Source organism: Acipenser ruthenus, chromosome 2 (assembly GCF_902713425.1).
Source record: "Acipenser ruthenus chromosome 2, fAciRut3.2 maternal haplotype, whole genome shotgun sequence".
Taxonomy (NCBI): Eukaryota; Metazoa; Chordata; class Actinopteri; order Acipenseriformes; family Acipenseridae; genus Acipenser; species Acipenser ruthenus.
This window is the reverse complement of record NC_081190.1, coordinates 41,429,934-41,442,550: the sequence shown is the minus strand read 5'-3', so window position 1 is coordinate 41,442,550 and position 12,617 is coordinate 41,429,934.

The window sequence follows — 12,617 nt, the reverse complement described above, 5'->3', positions numbered from 1 at the left end:
AAAAAGTGCCTCCTATTTTCTGTTCTGAATGCCCCTTTATCTAATCTCCATTTGTGACCCCTGGTCCTTGTTTCTTTTTTCAAGATAAAAAAAGCCCCCTTGGTCGACATTGTCAATACCTTAGGATTTTGAATGCTTGAGTCAGATCACAGCGTAGTCTTAATTGTTCAAGACTGAATAGATTCCATTCTTTAAGCCTGTCTGCATATGACATGCCTTTTAAACCCGGGATAATTCTGGTTGCTCTTCTTTGCACTCATTCTAGAGCAGCAATATCCTTTTTGTAACAGGGTGACCAGAACTGAACACAATATTCTAGGTGAGGTCTTACTAATGCATTGTAAAGTTTTAACATTACTTCCCTTGATTTAAATGAAACACTTCTCACAATATATCCGAGCATCTTGTTGGCCTTTTTTATAGCTTCCCCACATTGTCTAGATGAAGAAATTTCCGAGTCAATATAAACTCCTAGGTCTTTTTCATAGATTCCTTCTTCAATTTCAGTATCTTCCATATGATATAATGTACATTTTTATTGCCTGCGTGCAGTACTTTAGACTTTTCTCTATTAAATGTCATTTGCCATGTGTCTGCCCAGTTCTGAATGCCGTCTAGATCATTTTGAATGACCTTTGCTGCTGCAACAGTGTTTGCCACGCCTCCTATTTTTGTGTCGTCTGCAAATTTAATACCATTAATTTTACGCAACAAGTCTATGGAAACTGACTAGACTAGTTTCTAAGAAATCAATCTGTTATATTAATTATACACGTCTGTTCTCTTTCCATTTTATAGCGTTTAGATTATCCGACATGCCTGTCTATTGTGCTGCTATAAATTGTTCAGAACTCCGCCATGAAGATACGTTGAGGAGGGGAGTCACCTAGTATTTACTTTATTGTTATTTATAAATACTAGTGCTTTCTTACTGGTATCAGTATAAATGTTTTAGGGAATGGAGATCGGTTGAAGCAGTAAATCAGTATGTATAGTACACAAATGTTTTTTTTTTTGTTTGTTTTTTTTGCTTACAATATAGACAATTGAAACGTGCTGTGCCCTATTAAGCCTTATGTTAATAATTTAAAGCATGTGAACATGCCATGCCAAGTTAAATAAAAAAAAAAATGTCCAGATTTAATTTAAATCTAGAATTTTTTTTTACTAGCTTTAAACAAAAAAACTCATTTTTTCCCCTGATTTAGCTTTATACATACATTTTTTTTTAACAAAAACATTCTTAAGTTTTGAAATATGTATTTTCAGATATGTTATAAATATTGAAAACAGTTAAGTCACAAATTCAACATTTAAAATCAATTTGACAATTAAAACTGTGAAAATAAATCTGGGTTTTGTCAAAATAAATATATTTAGATTCAATTGCTAACCTGAATTATCTGTCAACTAAATGTTGACTGGCCAAGTGTAAAAATCTGATTTAAGTTTTTAATGTATTTTTTTTTACTGATTTATTTGTTAGATTCACAGATTTAACATGTCAGCTAAATGTTGACTTGCCTAGTGTAAAAGAAAAAAACACGAAAAGTGATTTCTATAATTGTTCTATTGAAATATATAAATTAAAGCAAAGGTTCAGCTTTATAATAAATATGTAAATAATATATAATGTTTTTGTAAATAATATTTGTATATGGTGTTTGTTTTGACTGCGTTTGGCAGAGATGGGGTTCAAACACCTTCCCTGCCAAACACGTGTGTAATGTGACCAAAGTTAATTGTTTGACTGTTGATTAGCTCTGTATCTCTGAGCAATTGATATTTTGCAGCGTTCATTGGTCCTTCTACAATACAAAGGTCGCCAGTGCCTGAGGAACAAAAACAATGTTTAACACTGGGCATGATAAACTTTTGATGAACTTTTCCTCCAAACATATAGTTGCTTTCTTGGTGAAAAAGTTTTGGATTCGTCTGATCGCTTTATATTTTGCAATTTTCTAATACAATCAGTTTTGAAGTATTGTACATATTTTCAATTTTCCATTTACTGTGCTTAATATTTTTTCGAAAGAAATCCATTGTAATATTTTATTATTATTTATTTCTTAGCAGACACCCTTGACTGAATTTGTTGTTACGCTGTGTAATGTTGTGTGCATATACAGTATATTGTATTTTAATGTTTGAAAAACATTAAGTTTCCTTGGATAAAGGTGTCTGCCAAATAACTAAATACTATGTTCAGTTTCCAATGTATCTTACTATTACATTTCTATTAAAATCTACTATAATTTAAAATGATACATGATTACATTTCTTTATCTATTCCCTTACATAAAATCTCTATTTGTAACAGATGGGAACATTTTAAGTTATGTTACTTATTATCAAGCTGCGCAGACAAGGTCCCCCCAAGGTGAAGTGGTATAGTCAAACACAGCCTAAGATGAAGATGATGAGGAGAAGGATTTTAAAGAGGAAGACCAATGGGACGACTAGTGTATTTCCTCCCTATAGCGTTAAGACACAAACAGCCTGATTTTCAAAAGGGGCAAAGGGAAAACATGTCGCAAAACACCTTTGCGACTCCAGATAGTTGCAAAATGTATTTTCAAAAGTTGTATAAGCCAGTGGCGCATTGGAATTTTAGGCTTTGCGCTTTTTTCTGAAAATACACTCACATTACAGCTTGTTAAGCAATTGAAATTCATAACACCGTGTAACAAATATTTTTTTTTTTGGTTCCTGGGTAGTAAGTGTTATTTCCTAATTGCTTATGCCTCAAAAGTATAGAAAATGGCTATTATTCTCCACAAACTTTGCTTTTGTGACTAGGACAGTGATATTTTGAAATTTACCTATTTTCCAGAACATTCCAGATAGATTCAGTGCTGAGTAAACTTGGAGTAACTTCTAGAACTTTCCAGTAATATAAATAGTAGTATAAATACAAGGGCCTTAAGCCCACCAGTTAAGTTTAGTTCCAGCTGCCTAACTGGATACATATCTGCATTTTTCTGAGATGGCATCAAGAGGCTGCAAGCATCCGGCAGACGCATTTTGCTATGTCTGCGGCCAATTTATCAAGACAAGAGCGAAAAAGTATTCCGTGGAAGCATCTGCTAAGATGTGTGAGGCCTACAAGGCATATTTCGGCATGCCTGTCGGGGATCAAGACAAACCCTGGGCACCTCATTTCACCTGCGAGCACTGCAAAAAAAACTCTGGAAGGTAAGATGGACAATTGTTGCTCGGAATTTTATGTTATAAAATTTGTTAAAATTTTTAAAATTGTAAAAGTTTTTAATTTTAAAATGTTTTACAATTTTCAATGTTATTGAAAAAATATAACATATATGAAAAATGTTGCGAGAATCTCTTACACATTAGTCATGGGTGAAATAAATGTATTTTTGTAGGATGGTATAGAGGGGAAAAGAGAGCCATGAAGTTCGCTATCCCAGGAATTTGGCGGGAACCCACTGACCACTCAAGCAACTGCTACTTCTGCATGGTGGACCCTTCCAAACGTCGGACTGGCAAGAATGCACCTGCTATCACGTCTCCGGACCTTCCTTCATCCATCGCCCCGGTGCCACACTGCCATGAGCTCCCCGTACCCACTCCTCCGGAGAGAGAGCAGCCGTCTTTAGAAGAGAGCAGCAAGTCAGAGAGCGAGGAAGACGTTGTAGATCCAGATGACAATTTCAGAGGTGGAGCTGAGGAGAGAAACCCATACTACCCCAACCAAAAATACCTCAACGACTTGATTAGAGATCTTGGTCTCACCAAGTCCAATGCCGAGCTTTTGACGTCTAGGCTCAAGCAGTGGAACTTGTTGGATGAAAGTGTGCAAGTCGCAGATCAGAGGAAGCGTCACCAACCTTTTTCCAGCTTCTTCACCCGTCAAGATGGGCTCTGCTTCTGCCACAATGTGACCAGTCTGTTCGAGGCAATCGGAATCGCCTGTAACCAGAATGAGTGGCGCCTCTTCATTGACAGCTCATCCAGGAGCCTCAAAGCCGTGCTGCTGCATAATGGTAACAAGTACCTGTCTTTTCCCCTGGCTCACTCGGTGCACCTGAAAGAGGATTACAACAGCATCAAGACCTTGCTGGAAGCCTTGAAGTATGATGAGTACGGCTGGGAGGTCATAGGAGACTTCAAAATGGTGGCATTCCTGATGGGTCTCCAAGGCGGTTTTACCAAGTTTCCCTGCTATCTTTGCCTTTGGGACAGCAGGGACACCAAGGCACACTACCACAGGCGGGACTGGCCACAGCGGACCGAGTTCTCTGTGGGGAGGAACAACGTCAAGTGGGAGCCACTGGTGGACCCCCGGAAGGTGCTGATGCCACCGCTGCACATCAAATTGGGCCTTATGAAACAATTTGTCAGAGCTCTAGATAAGGAGTCGGCAACCTTCAAGTACCTTCAAGACTTCTTCCCTAAGTTGTCTGAGGCAAAGGTCAAAGCCAGTGTCTTCGTCGGACCACAGATAAAGAAGATCCTGCAATGAATTCCCCAAGAAGCTCACTAGTAAGGAGAAAGCGGCTTGGAACAGCTTTGTCGCAGCGGTTCGGGGCTTCCTGGGCAATCACAAGGCCAAAAAACTATGTGGAACTGGTTGAGACTCTGGTGAAGAACTACGGCACAATGGGCTGTAGGATGTCCCTCAAAGTCCATATCCTTGATGCTCATCTTGATAAATTCAAGGAGAACATGGGAGCGTACTCGGCGGTGCAAGGCGAGCGCTTCCACCAGGATATACTGGACTTTGAACACCGCTACCAAGGACAGTATAATGAGAACATGATGGGAGACTACATTTGGGGGCTGATTCGTGAAAGTGATTGACAGTATAATCGTAAATCTCGAGAAACTATTATTATTATTATTATTTATTTCTTAGCAGACGCCCTTATCCAGGGCGACTTACAATCGTAAGCAAACTCACTTCTAACTACTCACTTCTAAATCTTTTGTAGTCATTTTTGTATTACTTTAGTATAAATACATGTTAATTAGGATTCATATGTTGTTTTTCTTCTGACTTTATGTGAACGAAAAGACACAAATTCGCCCGTTTTCTCATTAGAAATAGGTAAATTTCAAAATATCACTGTCCTAGTCACAAAAGCAAAGTTTGTGGGGAATAATAGCCATTTTCTATACTTTTGAGGCATAAGCAATTAGGAAATAACACTTACTACCCAGGAACAAAAATTGTGTTACATAGTTTGTTTCTATTTTGCAAATAAAGCCTTCTTTTCAAAAGGTGCATGTGGCAGTCTGGCTCGCAGTGGTGACGTCACGGACCAGGAAGTAGAAACCAAAACAGTGGATGGGCGGTTGAAGCTGAGTGCAACGGCACTTCAGCGTATTTATTAATAAACAAAACAAAAACAAAAGATTTAACAAAACACCAAACAAAAGGGCACGAGCGCCAAACGAATAAACAAACAAACAAGTAAGTGTCGTGCTGGATAATCCAGCACGTTTTAGCAATTGTTTTTAAATGTTGCTCGCTCTCTCCGCTCCCCGTACTCTCCTCTGTACACTCCACCCAGAATGCAGAGAGCTGCAGGTTTATATATTCTGGCCGAGGGATTAACTAGTTGTTAATTATCTTATTACCCCTCAGCCAGAGTCTGCACACGTTTGGTAAGGATGCATGACTGTCAGCTAGTTAAATAATCAGTAGCTGATCAGCCATGCATCCTCATGGGGTTTTTAAATATAATAATAAAAGACGCAGCGCTTTTACCCGCGCCGCAAACAAAAATACAAATAATAATACATAGGGGCGGGACACTCCGCCACAGTGCAAAACACCAAAATACACTTGCTAATTAAGACATGACCCCCTCTTGTGTCTTAAACTGCAACTGCTGACAGGGCTGCTGAGCTGTAATCTATAGTGGAGGATATCGAAACGCTTCCAATTCTTCGACTGCAGCACGTTGACCTGTAGCGACAGCTCCGTATCGTGTTAGCCATCTAATAATAACAAACAAGTAGATTTTAGACACGACAAAACAAACAAAACACGATAATTCCACAGTACTCTTTCCGTTTGGGACAAAACCGCACCCAGACCAACATCCGAAGCATTGGTGTGGAAGATGAATCTCTTGGTGAAATCTGGTGTGATGAGAGTGGGGGCCTGACAAAGACCTGTGTTTTACATCTTTTTGATGATGTCAGACCGGAAAGGGAAAATTGTAATGTCGGACCTGGTGAGACATAGTACCGCAAAGGGTTAATAAATGGATATGATAAATTTTGCGTTCATTACGGCGATCGGGCTGCTTAATTTCATAATTTACTTTTCCTATAGCCTGAATCACCTCATATAGCCCCTGCCTTTTAGCACACAGTTTTGATTCCAACGAGGGAAGAAGCAGCATTACTTTGTCTCCTGGTCGAAAAGTTTGTATTGCATTTTGATTGTAATGCTGCTGTTGCCGGTGCTGAGCCGATTTGAGATTGTCCTGGGCCAAATGACCGACCAAATCCAGACGATCTCTAAGTAGGATCACATGCTGCACTGCATTTTTGGATGAGCCTTTGTGCTCTTCCCACCCCTCTCTCAACTTATCGAGGATGCCGTGAGGCTGTCTGCCATACAAGAGCTTGAAGGGGGAGAACCCTGTCAAACTCTGCGGCACTTTGCTTACTGCAAAAAAGAAGGTAGGGGAGAAGCGATACCCAATGTTTTTGCACTTGGTTCACAAATTGTCTCAGCATCTGCTTTAGGGTCTGATTAAAACGTTCCACCAAACCATCTGTCTGTGGATGATAAACAGATGTCCTGATGGGACGTATTTTTAATATTTTGTAAAATTGCTGTAACGTATTAGACAAAAAGTTAGTTCCATGATCAGTCAGTATCTCTTTGGGGATCCCTACTTTGTCCATAATCTGCACTAGTTCTTTGGCTATTGCAGCTGCACTAGTGGACCTCAATGGAACTGCTTTTGGGTATTGCATTGCATAATCTACCACTACTAATATGTATATAACATATACCCGGAATCAGAAGGTAGCAAAGGGCCCACTATGTCCACTGCAATGCGTTCAAAGGGGGTGGAAATAATCGGCAGTGGGACCAAAGGGTGGGTTGCACTCAACCCGGCGTTACTCAATGGCAGTCTGGGCATGTGGCTACATATTTTGACAATTCATTATGAAGCCCTACCCAAATCGATCGAGCCAATATCCATTCCCTCATTTTATCAGCTCCGAGGTGCCCCACAAAAGGGATATCATGCGCCAGCCTCATGACCTCAAGCCAATAAGACGGGGGAACCAATTGTGTTACAAGCTGTCCTATGCCCGTGGCAAGGTTTACCCTATACAATAATCGCCCCTTAATAATGAAGTGTGGAAATACTAGCGCTCCAGCGCCTTCAACATCCTTACCTTCAGTAGACCAGACTTGTCCATAAGTGCGCACTAGTGAGGGGTTGTTGCTTTGGCCCTACACTATGTCCGCGCTTGAGTCCCACATGTCCAGTATATTGAGAGGGGCTGGAGTAGCCTTTGCTCTGAATGGCCCAATAACCTCACCCTCTCGGTCTCACTGCGTTCCGACTCCCTTTAACTGTTGTTTGTTACCCTTAGCACATTCTCCCACCAGGCCCTAGCTTCGTCTCGTTAATGTTCCCTCCCATTTTTCGATCCGTCTCTCTTTATTAGTTTTTCTTGGACGAAATAGATGGGAAAACATCACCAATCATTTCCCTTTTTTCTTTTTCTGCCACGTTTATGTGTGTGGTCGGGACTGCCATTAATTTGACCAGTTCTTTATAGTTTGGCCAGTCTCTGCACAGAATTACTGGGTGTGGTAGCCTTTCTGTCACCCCAACTACTAGGTGACGTTTTATCGATCCCACCAATAAGTATACTTTTAGTAGGGGGTATGTTGCCGTATCTCCATGGATACAGGAGATAGCAACCTGACCTTGTGGCTGCCATGACACAATGCCCAAGAGAGCTGCCTTAATTAAGGTCTGCCCACACCCTGTGTCCACTAATGCATGGGTTTTCACGTTCCCTAAAACCACATTAACAATACAAGGCCCCTCCCGACCATTTCCCATTTCTGATGCCCAATTGCAAATGGCCAAGTCACACTCCATCACAGATGGGCATGACCTGGCCTGGTATCCTGGTTGCTGGCATCTAAAACAGGTAGGGACAGAGGGAGCATAGGTTAATTGTTTGTCCCGTTGCTGGTATGGCAATGGGGCAGGGGCAGCAACTCTACCCCAGCTGGGACTAACCTTTGCCTCCATGGTGGGGAGTTAAGGTTGCCCATTGGGGTCGGCGGTCTCGGAGATCTCAATCCGGTTCTGGGAGGTGGTGGTACTGGGGGTGGTTATACTGGGAGAGGAGGTGGTACTCGGCTGCTCCGTGATACGGGAACGGCGGTGAGTAGGCTGGTCTTGGCGGAGATCAGGGAGTCCTCGTAGTCTTCCGCCAGTTTTACTGCCTCTTCCAGGGTGTCGGGATTGTGGCGCCGTATCCATGCCTGGGTTTCGGTGCCGACCACATGGCAAAACTGCTCGGTAACCATGGCCTCACCCATCTGTAGCCCCGTCTTCTGAGCGGGGCTGAGCCAGTGTACCATGTGGTCGCAGAATCTTTGGGCAACCACCCTTATTTCAGGCTTATTCAGGCTTATTTCTGACAAATGCTCGTACTCCCTGAAGCGCACCCTGTGGGTTTCCCCAGTGATGTTCAGATGGTGGAGAATGGCTTGCTTTACCAGGTCATACTGGGCGGCTTCTTCATTTGTCACGGCCTGATATGCTGCCTGAGCCTCCCCAATCAGGCAGGGCCCTAGGTGGCTGGCCCAGAACTCCTTCGGCCATGACGCAGTGGTAGCCAGCCACTTGAATGCGACCAGGTACGCTTCCGGGTCATCCTCTACCGTCATCTTTTGTGCCCGTGCTTTTGAGGCCGTCATCACAGGTCTCGTTGGTGTGTGGGGTATCATGGCGATACCGACCCTCTCAATTAGAGCCATGTACCTCTCCTCTCTCCTTCTCTCCTCAGCCTCCTGTCTGCTATGCAGCGCCTACAGTGTAGCACGATCCATCCCTTACTTCTCACACCACGTGTAGCAAAGTGGTTTGCAGTGAGCATGTGTAGTGATGATGTGATTGTGAAACAGAAGACAGACAACAAAGTTCACGATCCAAACTGGTTTTATTGCTATGATCCTGGTCTGGCAACTACAAAGAATAATCCCAGGCAATACACAATAATGCACTGTTTCAAAACAACAGGTCCCGAAATAATTAGACACAGTTTGTAAATAGTAAACACATTAGAACACACACGAAGACACACATTCACAAGTCCAGAGTGATTATTATTATGCTCGTGGTGATTTACAATTTATTCATGAACAAGGTGCAGTGTTATCCGGGTTTAGTGCTTGCCTGTAGCGACAGCTCTGGATCGTGTTAGCCGTCTAATAATAACAAACAAGTAGATTTTAGACATGGCAAAACAAACAAAACACTCACAATAATGCCACAGTACTCCTTCCAGTTCAGCTTAACTATTACAAAGGAACAGATCACCTAGCCACGTCCCCTTTGTACCTTCAATCACGCCCCCTTGGTTAGCGAGTGCAACCGTTTCTCCTCCAATCCGTGGTTGCCATATCGCTTTCCTTCTGGAGTGATGACTTAATGTACTGCAGCTGTGCCCCCTTTCTAGATGACCGACTTCCACCTGGAAATGAATTGTCAGGCCATCCAGTCCAGGGCACTCTGTTCCCTTTACACAGCACCCTCACAGGTCGGGAGGGAGATTTATCACCAAGAATCATTCTGTCGCTGTCACAAGTTCCAATTATTGCAAGGTACTTAATTAAACATTAATAATCAACAGAGAGTTACTTAGAGTCAGAGGCAAGCAGGCTAGCTGATAACATTGAACATCACCTAGCAAGTTATTTAAACTAGGAACTGGGGAGAGGAGGGAATCTAAAGAGGCATGTAAAATTCAGGTTAAAGTATCCTGCCATTCCCGCTACCCGCTGAGTAAACACAGAGGTGTCTGCTACAGTAACCTTCGTCAACTTCCTATTACCCCTGCTCAATCACATGCTCTTGATTGGACCAATTTACGTCTAGGTTTATTTAATGTCAGGTCTCTGTCTAATAAGGCTCCGTTAATTAGTGATTTTATTCAGGATTACAACATTGATATTCTCTCTCTAGCAAAAACTTCACTGGGACTGAATGACAATGTTTCCCTGATTGTGGCTTCTCCACCTAACTATTCTTTTTTTCCAGAAAGCTCGCTCTACTGGGCAGGGAGGTGGACTTGCTACTGTTTTCCGTAGTGAACTTAGAATCAAACAGGAAATTGTTGAAGGTTATTCATCTTTTGAAGTTTTAACCTTGACATTAAACAGTTCATTACCTGTTCATATTGTAATTATTTATTGACCACCTAAGTCAAACCCGATATTTCAATATAGATAGCAAATTTGCTATCTACAGTATATTGACAGTCAAATATGATAGGATTCTTTTATTGGGTGATTTTAACCTTCATGTTGTCATTGATTCTGACTCCATTGATTCAAACTCCTTGGAATTTTTGAGGCTACTGGATTCCTTAGATTATCCTGCATGTCAAAAGTCCTTGCAAAATCGTGGCCGTACTTTAGATCTGGTCATTTCTCGTGGTTTAGCTGTTAAGAACGTTATAACCCCAGATCTTACTATTTCTGATCATCTTGCCATTCTTTTTGAGGTGAATCTGCCAGTATCTACAAAGACTGTGGGCTGTACATTTAAATCCTGGGTAATTAATTCTTCAACTGCTGTTAAGCTTTCTGATGTATTCAGCTCATTACCACTCTTTGAGTCCTCATCAGTAGATGAGCTGGTTAATTGCTACAACACCAGCTTGACTGGTATCTTAGATACTGTCGCGCCAATCTAAACTCGGAGAGTGTCATTTAAAAAAAGCTCACCGTGGTTAAATGATACAACCCGTAAGATTAAATATAATGGATGTAAACTAGAACAGAGATGGCAGGAATCTAAACTGCACGTTCATTACATCGCATGGAAGGGCCGCCTGGTTAAATCTAGGAAGGCTCTGGCGTTGGCTAGATAATCATATTATTCTAATTTAATTAGTAGTCTTTTTACTACCCTATATAAATTAATTAATCCTTCCCCTAATAGTTCCCTGGACATTGACTCCTCTCACAGCTGCAATGACTTTGTAGGAACAATTCAATAATTGATATTGAATTTAATGTTTATCTGGGTTGATTAGTTCTCTTATTAATAACATTTAATTGGCGCGTTACAAAGATCGAAGATTTACTATGAACACATGGTTCTATTAAACCATTTTGGCCATTTTGTTTTAGATTTAGATTTGTCTACTTTTGGGATGTAATTATTTTGCGCCTCTAGTACTACATTTTTTAAAAAAACAGCCATCCTTTTTCTGTGGATGTTTTCTCTATTTTACTCCAATCTACTTCTGTTAGTCTGTTTCATACCTTCATAGTTTGCTTTTCTAAAATTGTAAACCTTAGCTTTAGTCATTACTTTTGGGGTTTTAAAAAACACTTCAAATGAGACCATGTTGTGGTCTGAGTTTGCCAATGGCTCTCTGACCTCTGTTTTAGTTATTCTGTCTTCGTTATTTGAAAAAGACTAAATCAAGGCATGCCTCCCCTCTAGTCGGTGCCTTGACAGATTGCGTTGGGAAGCAGTCATTTGTCATTTCCACCATTTCAGTTTCGTCCGTTGTGCTCCCCACCGGGTTCTCCCATTTTATATGGGGGAAGTTGAAATCCCCCATTAGTATGGCTTCTCCTTTTCTACACGCATATCTAATGTCATTGTATAACAGATTATTTTGCTCTGCGTCTGAATTTGGCGGTCTATAGCATGCTCCTATTATTATGCCCTTTGAATTTTTGTCCATTATTCTGACCCATATTGATTCAGCGTTGTTTTCTTTGTCCAGATTTAATACCTGGGCTTCAAGACTATTTCTTATGTATAGCGCTACCCCTCCGCCTCTCCTGCCTGTCTTTCCTATACAGTGTGTACCCACTAATATTATATTCGTCTCCATCACTCTCTGTAACACCTATCACATCGTAGTTACTTGTTAGTACAGTAGCTTCAAGTTCTAACATTTTGTTTCTCAGACGCCTAGCATTAAGATACATATATTTAATAGCTGTCTTACCCGAGTTGTTGCCTTTGTTTTGATGTGGTCTCCCTTCTGTTTTTTTGTTTTCTCCCCCCTTCCTTTCTAGTTTAAATGCTTCTGGACCTCCTCAAGGATTCTTTCTCCAAGTATATAGTATATAGAACATATATAGAATAACTTTGAGACTGATGTTTGCAACAAAAGCCAGTGTAGCCTAATGGGTAAGATTTCTGGTTGTATATTAATTAAATCAAACCAATATATTCTTTTTTATGTGAAGATTGGTGCAAAAGCAATGCAGTTCTCGTGTTCACCAAGTAGCATGTGACAGACATGTGGGTCAGTGAAAAGGTTAAATGAAATGTTTAGTTTCAGTTCTAATAATACTTAACATAAGTCTTTTCATGTAACAGTTTAACAAAATGGGGACCCTTATATGT